Genomic DNA, 17,020 nt, shown 5'->3' on the forward strand with positions numbered 1-17,020 from the left:
TTTCCTTTGAAAATAGGACGCCTTTGTTTAAGGACTGACAGTGGAACAATAAAGCAATTAATTGTTCCAAAAACAAATCTTCGAAATACAATTTTAATTAAAAACTTATTTTTCATTCCTAAATTCAAAGCACTCATTCAAGACAGTGTCTCATATAAATTACTTAAATATTAATTAATGTCAAAATGGGAAAACGCCACCGTTCATCCCTTCCAACTCGTATTTTTACACCCGATTTCATTAAAAGCTTTTCCATAAATAAATCTAGAGAAATGTATCTATTGATTGCATTTTGAGTTATAACAGCCATGTAATGTAACGTAACTCAACCTAGTTGAACAATTTAATTTTTTCAATAACAACAAAAAAGTTTGCCCTTTAGCGGGTAAATATTAAGTTAGAAATATGCCGCTTTTGCTTGGATATAGTACATATTCTGGTCATTCCGAAAACATGAACATCTGAAAATTGTCGGTTTTTTATATATGACGTTGTTGAAAGAAGTGAGCGATATATGGTACACATAATTACCATAATATCATTGCACATTTTAATTAAAAGGTCGGGAGTTTGTTAGTATAATGTAATGTAGGTAAATATTATCTGATAATAAAAACCTCCCCCTGTATCTAGTTTAATTGCCACCCTTAACCCGGAATCAGCTGTGATTTTTAATGACATTAAGGGTAGAACTCTCCCCTTTATGGCACTGCAGTAAAATGAGAAATAATAAATGAGCGTCAAAGCCTTGCCATGGACACTAGCCTTTAAAAGGTTCTATGAGAAGAAGCGTTCGTTTTTAACAATGCCCTTTTTTATCAAATTAAACTAGAGAACCAAACAGATTTTTTTTTTAATAAAAAAATTATGGAACCTATGATTGGAAACGAAAGAATTCGTGATTTTTTATTTTCATTTTATTATGCCAAAATTTGCTTTTAATACTTTTAGTTAGCATTATAAATTCCCAACATTTTTGCGTGTGTCTAATCATTGTCCACAAATCAGGCCTACCCACATAGTCATTTCCCACTATTTCCAGTGGTTTTCCACTTGGTCCGCTTTTTAGTTGTCAATCACGAGTTAAATGGTGAATGTTCCACGTCATTACTTAACCAGCCTATGACATGCCATATGCCCTGTAAAAACCCAGACTTGTATGTTCTTCTTCAACTATGTTGAGATGTCTAAATGTGGTATTTTATTTGTTTAATACAACACAATGCAGATCAATCAAATTAAAGACAAACACAATACGTTGCAATTTTAAAGGAAATGACGAAAAATGTAAGATATTATTTCTTTCGTAAATTGATACCACAGTCATTTTGTAGTAATATCTATCTATTTTTACTTGATACCATTTATTCCTTAAAATCTATTTTGATTTGAAGACACGTATTTTGATTAAAATCAAATATTGCTTTTGATAAAGTCACAAGTTTAAAATAAGTTTTCAGTCATGAGTAAGAAATTTTTTGATTAAAAATAAGCAAGAAAACATAAATCCACTATAAAATTTAACCTTGCAATTATTATTTTTTAAATTAAAAAAATATTTTTGACATACTCCAAACCCATCCTTGAACCTCAGCATTATTTTAATTTTGGCCTCCAGTATCCATTGAATTCATATCTTTCAAAAATGGCTATGAAGGAAAAAACTAATAAAAATTGCAACTTTCATACAACATTCTGAAGTAAAATATTTTTTACGACTATTTAAATCGTCAACTGAATGATGTTATATTCTAAGCCTACAATTTTAAAATATATATACCCTACTACCCCTTCTAATTTTACTATAATCGAATAATATAGTCAACCAATAATTTAGCCACAAGCTTAATTTTGAGATATTCTCAGTCAAATTCCTTGACCTAACTGTGGACTAACCATTTATTGTGCAATAACTATACCCTAATTAATATGTGACCTAGATTTAACGTAAAGTATCGGGGTTCTTATTTCGACCCTATTTAACCGCAACCCCGCCTTTCATCACTCTTACCCTTTCTTAAATTTACCCTTATCGTGATAAACAAAATAGAAAACAGAAGTATACAGCTTAATATTTGTTTTTCACTATTTATTTTCTCACCACTTAGACAAACAAATTCAAATTAGTATACTTTTTATTCATACACACATATACATTATATATATTTATATATATATATATATATATATATATATATATATATATATATATATATATATATATATATATATATATATATATATATATATATATATATATATATATATATATATATATATATATATATATATATATATATATATATATATATATATATATATATATATATATATATATATATATATATATATATATATATATATATATATATATATATATATATATATATATATATATATATATATATATATATATATATATATATATATATATATATATATATATATATATATATATATATATATATATATATATATATATATATATATATATATATATATATATATATATATATATATATATATATATATATATATATATATATATATATATATATATATATATATATATATATATATATATATATATATATATATATATATATATATATATATATATATATATATATATATATATATATATATATATATATATATATATATATATATATATATATATATATATATATATATATATATATATATATATATATATATATATATATATATATATATATATATATATATATATATCAATATACCAATAACCAACTTATCAAATTTATCAATATATTTTGATTCTAAAATTTCTGTAAATATCTTTAAATATCCTTCCAGTCTACATTACCAGGGCATTAAAACCAATTATGTTCACTAATCCTAAAAAAGGTTTATTCAAACTATAGATATACATATGTACCTATGTACATGAAAATAGACTTCATCGTTTCTAATTCTATTCACCCTGTCATCTTTGTTAAAATATTAATAAAATTTTAAAAAAATATGAAATAAGCAATTTGCTTCAGTTTAAATTTTGATAGAGTTCGGAGCCAGTTCATTATCAAGTATCGATATATTTATTTTTTTCTTTGCATATTTTTTTTGTATATTGATAGTTCTATTTTATATCCCGGAGTAGTTCTAAAACCTTTTGAACAGTGTCTAAGGAATCTTCAAACACAATACCGTCGAATGGGTGAAGTTATTCAGGATACTTAAGGAAAGAGTTCTAGAGAACTTTCCTACATTTATTAAGTTCTGTCCTTTCAACCTATAAATAATTCCCGTCCAGAAACAACGAAATATTACTTATTTGTCAAAACGATAAGAGTATTTATTTGTTGTTATTTAATCAAATTCACTTATTTAAAATTTATTTCATTAATTTATTTTTAAATAAATTTCTAGTAAATTGAATGTTATTCTTTTCATTAAGTATTTTTTGTGCTTAAAGCATTTCTGTAAAACTGTGTTTAAAAAGAAAATTATTGAAATCAGTGCAGTATAGGGTAAGAGAATTTTGTTTATTATGAAATGTTGATTTGAATTTATTTTTCAATAATGCATGGCAATATGATTAGTACCTGCGCGTTTGTGACGGTGGAATAAGCAGTAAATAAAATATATGATTTTTCACATTTTAAGCATCATATGAATCAGTATAATTGAACAAAACCTAAGACGTATCTCTTTTGGTCCAAAAAACTTTTATTATTATGCAACAAAGTTGTGCATACAACCTGCTTTCACTATCTATAAAGTCCTTAAAAAATAAACTAAGAAGACAAAATAGTACAAAAGAGCTACTCATAAATGTATAAATGAGGTTAGTAGACCTGAAATAGATTGCATCATTCTGCTATGTCGTATTTGTAAAAATGTTCATTAAATTAGTTTTATAAACAAATATCGTAAAATGTACTCTAAACACGGGAAAACTCCCTGAAGGCTGTAAAACTGTAAATTTTCAATTATGCGTATGATAAAATATAAAAAAATAAAATTCTTCACTGAATGCTTATTTGTTAAAAATACACACTTTATATAAACTTTAAGACTTTATAAAAATGCAGACTATCTTTATGATTTTGTAGTTGACTATAATTGGCTTGTTAAATGTATATTCCTTAATGTTTTGTTTTATATGTATTACTGTTGTTAACTCAAATGAATAAATATAAAAAATACTGTTGTTAAATAAATAATAAATATACCATTTATTGTTTGGACATTAACTTTGTGGAATAACATGATTATTTTATTAAAATTAAACACTTGAGTATACCACTTTAACGAGTTTCATTTCTATATACGACTAGTTTCGAGAACGACAGATGTTTTCATTTTCTGGTACTAATTAAAACAATTAATTAATTAATTGTTTTAATTTGTACCATAACATGAAAACATCTGTCGTTTTGGAAACTAGTCGTATAAATAAATCAAACTCATTAAAGTGGTAAATTCATGTGTTTAATTTTGATAAAATAAATAGTAAAAGCTCTTTGATATAAAATGATTGCAATCGAGCTGTATAAGAGTGCATTGTTATTTGTAAGTGCATCAGGATGTATACATTTCAGCGTACAGCGTGTAGCTTTTAGCTGCTGGTGTCTTCATCCTATAAGAAGCTTTATCAGTCTGTAAGTCATTTTCCGTCAAAGGGTAATTGAGTTTCAAGTGCCTGAGGAGGGTGTCAGGCCCAGATGTACGGGGAACTGAGAACTGCGACGGTAAATTAAAAACGTGCCAAGCTCTCGCTAAAGTTGATAGCCGGATGGCTTCTCAATCCGTTATTTACATCTTTAGTTAGTCGAACTTTGAAGGCACAGAATCGTGACGACATTCTTTATGCAGATACTTAAAGTAATTCGAGGAATGGTTTAAGTCTATTCAATTTTGTAGAAAGCTACAGTCTAATCGCTGTAGGGAAAATATCGCTCTTGCGCTTCAGGAACCAGTCCAGGGTAATATTAAATAAATATGACAGTGTAAAATCACTAATGTTTGTTTTCACCCCCCCTGGGAATCGAACCCGGGACCTCCAGCATGGCAGCTAAACACGCTGACCATTTCACCACGGAAGCGGACATATATTATACACTTTATGAAATTAAACAACTTTGTTTTAACTACTTTTTTGTTATTAGTACACTTTTTAACCTACCGGTTTCGACAAGAACCTTGTCATCATTGTCACCAAAAACTTCCACACAAGTTTTTGGTAAGGAAATTTAATCGAGTATTTTAATGTTTTTAATGTTTTAGAATTCAATAAACCCTGATGATGACAAGGTTCTTGTCGAAACCGGTAGGTTAAAAAGTGTACTTATAATAAAAAAGTGATTTCAACAAATTTGTATCATTTTGTAAAGTTTATAAAATGTGCCACAAAGTATCTGTGAAAAACATTCAAGAAATTATATTTTACATTTTTAATTTTAAGTTTTACTTGGTTAATGCCACTATTAGTATCTATCGTGACGCGTGTTTTGATGCATTCTGCAATGATATGGAATGCATTGAAACATTTGTCACTATAGATATATAAGAAATAGTAGTATTTACCAAATTAAACATAAATTAAAAATGCATAGATATTACCGTGATTGCCGAATTAATGTGTGAATTTTTATTATTTGTTTAAAATACTTCTTCATTAATATTTGTGCATACTCAATAAAAGGGTCTCTGCTTTCTCAACCGAATCAAAGATGGCTATTGTAAACTCAACCACGGAATGTCATAAGATTTGTCATACCATATATATTTGACTTCTAAAATTTTATTAGTATGGGTGTCAATCAAGGGTAGAATAGTAAATGTTACGCGTGTGTAAAGTGATCATTTAACCAGCCTATGACAGGTCTTTAAACAAGCAATTTAAATACCTTAAATTCCATATTCTTTTCGACACGTCAAAAAAAATCGTTAAAAAAGTTTTAAAAGTCTAAAATAAATAGATGATTTTTCAATACTAAAGTATAACAAAAACAATAAATTATAGAATTTAAACGTTTTTAAACACATTAAAATTATAATGTGGTATGAACAAGATCGAAAATAATTCATAGCATATTTTTTTTCTTAAATAGTTAATTGAAAGACTGACTAACCATAATCATTCGTCAATTTTACTTTGTACAAGTGAAGATTAATTAACGAAAAGGAGGATAAGTCATTTATATTCTATTGAAATCTCACAGCCTTTTCACAAATTACTGTTAAACTATTTGTCTTGGAGGCATTTAAATGGCGTCAACCTTCATTCATGGCACTCGATCGGGGACGATGCCTGCTTTGATCTGAACTTCACAAGGGGTGGGAGTCGAACGGAAAAAATATCATCCCTCTTCTTTAAAGTAAAACGTGAGGTGGATGTTAAAACTACAAATCAAGAGATCTACCTTTAGGTCGGCGGATAAATAACGTTCTGATCGGAAAATCAAAAGCTATATATATATATATATATATATATATATATATATATATATATATATATATATATATATATATATAAATATATATATATATATATATATATATATATATATATATATATATATACATATATAAATATATATATATATATATATATATATATATATATATATATATATATATATATATATATATATATATATATATATATATATATATATATATATATATATATATATATATATTTATACATATATAAATATATAAATATATATATATATATATATATATATATATATATATATATATATATATATATATATATATATATATATATATATATATATATATATATATATATATATATATATATATATATATATATATATATATATATATATATATATATATATATATATATATATATATATATATATATATATATATATATATATATATATATATATATATATATATATATATATATATATATATATATATATATATATTTATACATATATAAATATATAAATATATATATATATATATATATATATATATATATATATATATATATATATATATATATATATATATATATATATATATATATATATATATATATATATATATATATATATATATATATATATATATATATATATATATATATATATATATATATATATATATATATATATATATATATATATATATATATATATATACATACATACATATATATTTATATATAATAATAAACCATATCCGCTCCCTAGGTGGAGCATATGGAGTCCACAAACTGTCTCCAGGCTTTTCTGTCGGCTGCCAGCTCCCTTGCATCCTCCCCCGCGTCCCGAAGTTCTGACGAGAACTGCCGACGAATTGAAATTGAATTTTATGAATATATATATATATATATATATATATATATATATATATATATATATATATATATATATATATATATATATATATATATATATATATATATATATATATATATATATATATATATATATTTATTTATTTATTTATATTTATATAAGAGTTGGGTTGAAAATCATATTGTTAGTATCGTGGACTCTACTCCACTCCTTTTAGCTAATTTGACATTTTTAATCTTTTTTTTGTCTTAGCTGAATACATAATTTAATTGAAATTTGTGTTAGCAATATCAATATCGCAATATAATATAAGGATCGGAAGGAATGGAGGCGGAAGGGGGAGGCCTAAGTCCAGCAATGGACCTCAACGGGCTGATATGATGATGATATTAATAATATTTAAAGTTTTTTGGCGTTTAATGTGTAGAAACCCATTTTAATTTATATTTTAAATGTTAAATAAACTTAGTAGACTCAAAATATCTGTGTTTGATTTACCATTTAATATATGAATATTAACATTATTCTTATATCAGATACTGGGTTATTCACCCTACGGATGAGGTGTCCATTTTAAATGTGTCTCAACTTGATGTGAAACATGTATCATTTTTCCTTTTTATGAGAAGTCTGAGCATTCCAGGGCATGCAACCTGGCATTTGGCTTAAGTGTAGGTGATTACTAAGCCTAAGTGATTACTTTATGCACTTGTGTAATGTTTACCATCTCCCTATTATTAGTGATCGCTTAAGGCAACCAAATGCCAGGTCGGAAGCCCTGGGATGTTCAGACTTCCACATTCTTTCATAAAAAAGATTTTTTTTTAAAATAAATAGAAATATTTGTGTTTTTATTATTTACACAAATATTTCAATTTCATATTATTTCTGTGAGCCTAAGCAGCTCATTATTAGAAATAGGTATCAAATAGTGGTAGAGTGGGTTCGAATCAAAAAACTCTGGTATAAGAGTCCGCGACACTAACCACGGGACCACAACATTAAACCAAGTTCCATCCCTTATCCCCCTGTTTCCCCACCCCACCTACCTTAACCAATACCAGAATGATTTTCGCTCGTTAGTTTTTATTTTCACCTGTCAATGAAAACATTTGTAGTTTTCAAAACTAGTCGTGTGAAATAAATCTAAATTAATGGTCTAATAATAAATAATGTTTGATTTTAAAAATCAACATATTTAATTCCAAATCAATTAATAATACTAAACGATTTAGTAAATAATGTTTTCGTGTTGATAAAGTGGTAAAATGTATAAAAGGATTTTAAATGCATTTGTTGAATTGCAAGGTGAGTATATTACTTTAAGGCTTAAGGTGAATGGACGAGAGAACGTTTGTATGTTCATTGAAGATCGTGGGTGGTTTTCCAGAGAGGTTTACGTCGTAGAACGTAGCCAGCTAAAGAAATTCCAGAGATGAACAATACGGAACACGTAGTTTAAAAAATAAATATTATTTCGACAGTCTAGTCAAGTGGTAGACAGCGAAAAATTGGAATTTGGATCGATTTAGTGCATTTTATATTTTATTAACAACATTTTGAGTGTGTCCAAATACTTGTTTACAAATCTGGATTACCTCCAATTATAGGAGTTATTTCATATTATTTGACATCTCAACATAGATGAAGAAGAATATATAGAAAGTTTGAACATTTACAGGGCTTACGACCGTTATAGGCTGGTTTAAGTGATCACTTTACACACGTGTAACATTCACCAATTCTACCCATGATTGACAACCACGCTATTCAAATTTTGATCGTTAACACATAAAGGAAATGTGATCAGCCCTCCGCTTCAGGTACCAGTCCAGGGTAATATTGAATAAATAAAAGAGTGAAAAAATCGCTTATATTTATTTTGCCCCCCCTGGGAATCGAACCCAGGACCTCCAGTACAGTAGCCGAGCGTGCTCACCATTACACTACGGAGGCGGAGTGAGATAATTCATTCAAACCCTTATCCGCACCCCAATGGTGCATAGGACACTGCATCATATAAACGCAGTGTTAACTTGATCGTTAACACATGAAGGAAAGGTGATCAGCCCTCCGCTTCCTGTACCAGTCCAAGGTAATGTTGAATAAATATACGAGTGAAAAAATCGCTTATATTTATTTGACCCCCCTGGGAATCGAACTCGGGACCTCCAGTACAGGTAGCCGAGCGTGCTGGCCATTACACTACGGAGGCGGAGTGAAATAAAAAATCCAAAATGATTATTTTATCAGTATTAATATCAGAATCTTCCTTAATAATAAAACAACTTTATATACGGTTAAAGAGCAATAAAATGAAATCTTTTTTAATGAATTCCGGTGTCAATTTTTTCACGTCAGTGATTCCAGTCGTGAAGGTTTGAGAGAGTTTTGAATCGACAGTCGTATTTTCAAATCCCAACGATGTCTGAGACAGTTACGGCGGTTTTATGTGTCACTTCGTCGCTTCTTCCGCCCTGCGCACATTTTATAGACGCCATCTTTGTTGATCTTACGTCTGACCGAACGATACAGCATCCAAACGAGAGGATTATGGAAATGTATTCTTATATTCAATGACGTAGATCCGCCATATTGCGTAATAATTTAAAATGTTAAAAATCCGACGAAAATACTTACTTACCCCGTATCGAAATAAATGGCCACTTTTCTTTATAAAGTGTCTTTGTAGTAAATCACAGACAGTGTTTTTCATAAATATTTGTGTGTTTAGTATTTTCAATTTAAAATATTAAGAATCTAGCGGAGGTACTAACGTACCCTCGTATCGACATATATGGCCACTTCACTTTATAAACTGTCTTTGTAGTAGTTTATCGCGGTCAGTATTTTTCCGAAATATTGGTTTGTTTATTATTTTCAATTTAAAATATTTCAAATCTAATGAAGATACTAGCGTACCTTCTTATTGAAATAAATGGCAACTTCACTTTATAAACTATGCTCGTGTTTATAAATTTTAATTTAAAAATTTAAAAATCCAACGAAGATACTAACGTACCCTCGTATCGATGTAGATGGCCACTTTACTTTATAAACTGTCTTTGTAGTAGTTTATCACGGATAGTATTTTTCCGAAATATTGGTTTGTTTATTATTTTCAATTCAAAATATTTAAAATCAAATGAAGATAATAGGTAAGTACTAACGTACCCTCTTATCGAAATAAATGGCCACTTCATTTTATAAAGTATCTTCTTATTTATAATTTTCAAATTAAAATGTTAAAATTCTAATGAAGATACTTACGTACCCTCGTATCGACATAAATGACCACTTTACTTTATAAAGTGTCTTTGTACGATTTAAAAATCCAATGAAGATACCAACGTACCCTCGTATCGATTTAAATGGCCACTTTACCTTAAAAAGTGTCTTTGTACGATTTAAAAATCCAACGAAGATACTAACGTCCCCTCGTATTGACTGAATGGCCACTTTACTTTGTAAATTGTTACTAACGTACCCTCGTATCGACATCGATTTTAATTTAGGTGACTTTTGTTCGCAGACACAATGTTATCAATAATCTATTATATTTACCTATTAATTAACACTACAAAGCTTTTAGGATTGAAAATAGTGTAGTAGAGATTTGCTCAAACTTCCCGGTAATATACGGAATACAACATCCTCTATTTAATAAGCAGTAATTAAGCACTACTTAACCGGTATTACGTTAATGAATTTCCTTTTAAAAGCTCGCTAAGATTCGCCCCATTAATTTAATATTCAGCTTTGAATTTAATTTTCAAATTTGAATGCAATTATTTTAAATAAGCAATTCACATTTTAAACAATTGTTTAAAAAAGCAGTTAATTAATTTAAATGGATATCTTTTAACTTGATTTAAATAACTTGCATATAAAAATGTAAATGTTCATTAATTCAAAATCTCAAATCTCCTAAAATTCTACAATCTTAATTTTCCTAAAGAGGTTTTTACCTGTGACAGGTAAAACACATTGTTTTTAAAGTACCTTATTTCACCGCAATGGCAGCGCTATCTATTAATACTAAATATTTTACATGGCGGACAGTGTGCTTCTTGACAGCTGCCATCACTTACGATTTTCTTTTTTTTCGATTGCAATGTTGTTCCATAGGTTTTTAATATTATCAGTACTTCACAAGCATTTTGAAATTAATGTCGTATTATTATTACATTTTTCGGTTTCAAGCGTTTTGCAGTATGTAAAAATAATCCGAGGCTCGATTCTTGCATACACCCAAAAAAAAAGGGTATCTCCTAAATAAAAGCTTTCTTAATCCAACATTGATGGCTGTTATAAACTCGTACGTACGAATTTTAAAAATTAGATTGGTGTGGTTGTCAATCATAGGTAGAACAGTGAATTTTGCACGTAAATAAAGAAATCACTTAAACCAGCCTTTGACGGATCAAACGTCCTGCATTTATACCCAGACTTTTTCATCCATGTCGAGATGTCAAAAAATTATAAAATTATGCCTAAGTGGAGAAACCCAAATTTGTGAAAAGTATTTGATCACACTCAACATGTGAATAGAGTTATAAATTTAGTGGATCTTATATTTCTCATATATTTGAGTATTAAAATTTTACAAATTTGTGATATTTCAATTTTTTTATAATATTTATCTGCGAATAAAGCAGTTTGATAATAAAAAATAAAAATACAGAGGAAATGACTTTAAACACATGAAATAATCAAATCTCACAAAAGAGTAGCTGTCTTCTTTGGCACTCGAACCCGGGATCTTTGACTATCACGTCCCATGCTCTAACCACAAATTGTATCTATTTAGCTAACAAAAAAATGGCAATTGACAGGATATATTGTAAGACAGGACACCACAAGATGGACCCCAAAAAAATTGAGAAAGGAAACCTTGGGAGAATAAAAGAGGCATCGGAAGACCCCAAAAGAGATGGTCCGACGACAAAATCGCTGTGGGGTGTAGAAAATGGCTGCAAGCAGCAACCGACCGAAGGAAATGGAAATATACGGGAGAAGCCTGTATCCAGCACTGGAGGTCAAAGAAGAAGAAGAAGTCCATGAAAAAGAAGAAGAAGCTAAAAATAATTTATATAAAAAAAAAACATCTTTTATATTTTTTTGATATTCCGGCAAAGATGAAAAAGAATATGAAAGTCAAAAATTTATATAATAAGCCGGTTATAAGCTGGTTTAAGTGACACACTTTACACACGCGTAATATTTACCATTGCTACCCATTATTGACAACATAAAAATAACTCCTAATTTGAGATTTTCCAGATTTTTGAACGAGTATTCGGACACACTCAAAATGTATTTGGACATACTCAAAATGTAGTATAAAAGTAAAAGGAGCCCTCGTTGACTATACAGATAAGTTTGCCAAAAAAATACTCTTAAAGATATTTCACAATGTCACGAATACAAGAGATACTCTCTAAGTAAGTTCCAATATGACAAGCGATCTTCGTTTGAAAGTTCTCAAGGAACCCCTCGCTCTACAACCGACAACAACAACAACTATGAATGGGTCTACGATCATAATTATTATTACCGTCTTCTTCCTTATTATTCCACCATCTAGAAGGTACTTGCTCAGCCGAGGAACACGATATTCCTCTTAACTTCCGATGCTTCCATATAATTTCCATTCTCCGCCTGGCAACACTCAGTCGCGCTCCCGCCATAAATAGATTATTAAACTGTCAAACGCGGAAAATGGCGGAAACTAGTTATAAACCAGTTCTTATGTTTCCTCCGTCCCAAGTAAGAATTATTTATTTTCTCCTCATTAACCCTATAGTGCATGATTCATTATTATTTTCCAAGCAACGCTTTTAAACTACGTCAAATAATGCTTAGGTTTTTTTTTTTTTTTTTTTATTCATTTAATATATTTACATTTTTATTTATAACATAATAACATTTGAATCATTTATACATATGTAGAACTTTTATATTTCGATTCGCTGTGCCTCTCCATAAAAGAGTCTGAGCTCTTGTGCTTGGAAAGGGACTTACACTCGTGGTTTAATGTTATATAATAAAAGATATAATAGTTTTTTTAATATATTTTTTTAAAGATTTAAATGTATAGAGCTTTAATTTTTTTCTTGAGGATTTTTATATCATCTATTTTTTTTATTTCTTTAGGGAGTTTATTGAAATGTTTGATTGCCAAATATTTGAAGTTTTGCTGAAATTGCTTGGTGTTGCATTTTGGAATAGAAAAATCGTTAGAGAATCTCGATGATAAATTCTTTGTTAAATTTAAGTAGTTGTCACCCTTTAGTATTTGAAAAACTGCGGTTTTTTTATAAATGGATTCTATATTTGGGACTTGAAATTTTTTAAATAATAATTTTGTTGGAAATATGTTTTTTTTTTTCAAGATGACTTTAATTATGGTTTTCTGTACTATTTTCACTGAGTTCAGTATGTTGTTGTATGAGCCTCCCCATGCAATAATGCCATACTGTAGTAGTGAGTGAACGATAGCATAGTAAACTCTTTTTAGGTTGTCGATGGTTAGTATGTTTCGGATTCTAATGAATATATATATGCATTTTCTTATTCGTTTTACAAGTTCATTAATGTGACTATGGTATTTAAAATGTTGGTCTATTATAACACCTAGATATTTTATTTCTTTTTTTGGACATAAAACAGAACATAAGTTTTTGCAATTTGAATTCCTGCAGTCACCATTGTGAATTGTAATTTTTATATTTGTCGGTATTTTGAGTTTATGGATACAAAATGGGATAAAGAATGTTTTATCTGTATTTAGGGATAATAGATTATTGTCAAACCAGAATTTTAGGATTTTCATGTCCTTATTTGCGCGATCATTTACGGTATTCCAGTTGGGTCCGTTTATAACTATTGCGGTGTCGTCAGCATAGGATATTATGTTACCGCTGATGTTTTGGTGAAATATGTCGTTGACATAGATGATAAATAGTAAAGGGCCTAAGACTGTACCCTGAGGTATACCGAAATTACTAGTAAGGGGTTGGCTATAGGCTTCATTGATTTTGACAATTTGGGTTCTTTCGAGAAGATAACTCTGGAAAAGTTTTAAGGCTTTACCCGTAATTCCGACAGATTTTAGTTTTAATAGAAGTTTATCATGAGAAATACTGTCGAAAGCTTTTCTTAGGTCGACAAAAATTCCTATACAGTTGAGTGATTTATCGAGAGAATCTTGGATGATGTATGATAGTTTGGCAATTGCATCTTGTGTGCTTCTTTTTTCCATGAATCCGTATTGGTTTTCATTGATTATATTAAATTTATTTACATATGTGGACAGTCTTTTTTTAATGATTTTTTCGATGATTTTACCTATGTTTGATATGAGAGATATAGGTCGGTAATTTGTGACTGATTCTGGATTTCCAGATTTGTAGATGGGGATGATAATGGCTTTCTTGTAAATTGAAGGGAATATACCGGTTGTGAGGCTAAGGTTTATGATGTGTGTCAAAGGTTTAGAGATTTGTTTTTTTATGAACTTTAATGTATTAACAGAGTGTCCGTCGTATCCCGGGGCAGATCCTCCTTTCATATTTGTTATGATTTCTTCAATTTCCTCCTGGGATGTTATTTGTAATGATGCTAATATATTATTGGAAGTTGGAGTATCTGTTTTGAAAATATCGGAATTAGTTTGAGTAGGGATTTTTTGCGCTAAATTTTTACCAACACTGGCAAAAAAATTATTAAACATATTAGCAGTTTTGTGAGGCATTTCTAAGCAATGAATTCGTGAATTTTCGTTTGAGAGGTACATTATTTTTTTTTGCTGGGGGTGTTTTTTATCAATTATATCATTTATTATATTCCACATTCTCTTACTGTCATTTTCTGCAAAATCTATTTTTGTTTTGTAATATTTTTCTTTGGTATTTTTGATGAGAAAAAAAAGTTTTTTTCTATACAGTTTAAAATATTTTTTTAGGCTTTCGTTTTCGGGATTTTTTCTAAAGGTTAATTTTCTATTAATCTAAGCATTATTTAACGTCAAACAAAAAGCCTTGCTAGGAAAATAAGAATGAATCATGCACTATAGGGCTCTACTTGTTCTAAAAGAAGAACTCTACATATACTGCATGATTAATTATTATTTTCTAAGCAACACTTTTGGTTTGACGTCAAAAATGCTAAGATCAATAGAAAACGAATGTTTTTTTTTTGTTTTGTTAATTATTTAAATTAGCTGTAACACAGAAGGTGCGAATGCAAAAACTTAACGACATTGCTTTGTTATAAATAAATAACATAGCTCATTTAAGTAAACAAAAAGAAGTTATTTGCTATTTTGAGAATCAGATTAATTCAACAGAAATGAGAGGATATTTTTTTTTAATAAAATAATGTTATACTTAAAAATCAAGGATATTGATAAGGATCTCTGGTAAATAAAAATTTATTAAACTCAACCATAGATGCTGTCGAGAACTAACCTGTGAAAGAAAGTGATAATTAGAGGATATGTACAAGTTTCGATAATTTAAGTAATTTTAATGTGGTTGTCAAATTATCATGAGTGAATAAATCAGCCTATGACAAGTCCCAGACTTTGTACACAGACAAAGACAGACTAAACTAAACACAGATCTCCGTTTTTTTTACATCTATGTTGAGATATCAATATGAATAACATATAAGTGTAGAAACCCTATTTGTGACCACTATTTGGACTCTACACTCAAAACGAATTTACACTCAAAATATTGTGTGTAAATTATTGTTTACAATATAATAAATAAACAGTAAAGTGTTTATATAAGTGTATAATATTTTTGGAACATGCCGTATTTTGTAGTAGGCTATTTTTCCTCTGAAACTTTTTGCATTTCTCACGCCGCGTCAAAATTCTGAAAGCCTCGACACTCGGACAAAAGTTTCATATTAAATCGCCCTGAACTGGCTCCAAAACAATTCAATAATGAATTGCACTGCGGTTTAGCCATACTTTCTTTCCCGTTCAAGGGGGGAGTCTTCAATCACGCGCTTCGTGCTTTGGTTTCGCAAAGTATGCCCATTAATTAATTGAAATGTGGTTTATTTTATAGAAATTACAATTTAATTTCAAAGAAAATTGAGTATTTTTTTTTATTCTCTGTTTTTTTTCATACTAAAAGTTTTTTTTATTTATAAAATTATAATAATCATATAAAGGCATAATTGAATTTGAAAAAGAGTTCTCATTGATATCTCAACAAACATAAAAAGAATATGAAAGTCTAGGCATTGACAGGACTGTGACCTGTCTTTATCTAATAAAAGTGATCACTTTATACGCTTTGTAACATTTACCATTCTACTCTTTATTGACAATTATGTTCCTGAAATTTCTAAGAGTTGTATATAATAACAACATACGATATTTTTTTTACAGAATAAACTTCTTAAGGGACATATTTGATAATTAATAACAACTAAGAATATGTGAACAAAGTTTTGGACAAACGTAAAATACAAGCAAGTATGTATTTTTTTTCATCAAAATCCTTCATTTACTCAATGGGCTTATCTCACATCTTAACTACTTGATTTAAAATAATATTGAGTATATAATCAACATCGATCAAATAACATACTTTACTGCCAATATTTTTCAAACCTTTCCAATAAAGTTTAATAAAATATTAAAATACCGATATTGTAGGAAGTTTTAA

At 28.3% G+C, this 17,020-nt stretch overlaps 1 non-coding gene across 1 annotated transcript; it reads right to left on the minus strand.

Moving 5' to 3' along the window:
- Positions 1-9,214: 9,214 nt before the first annotated feature.
- TRNAS-ACU (transfer RNA serine (anticodon ACU)) lies at positions 9,215-9,287 on the minus strand. Its single transcript has one exon. It is a non-coding gene; the product is annotated as a tRNA-Ser (tRNA).
- Positions 9,288-17,020: the final 7,733 nt, after the last annotated feature.

This window comes from Brachycentrus maculatus, unplaced genomic scaffold (genome assembly GCF_059751285.1).
Source record: "Brachycentrus maculatus isolate JH-2025_06_01 unplaced genomic scaffold, ASM5975128v1 h1tg000345l, whole genome shotgun sequence".
Lineage (NCBI taxonomy): Eukaryota > Metazoa > Arthropoda > Insecta > Trichoptera > Brachycentridae > Brachycentrus > Brachycentrus maculatus.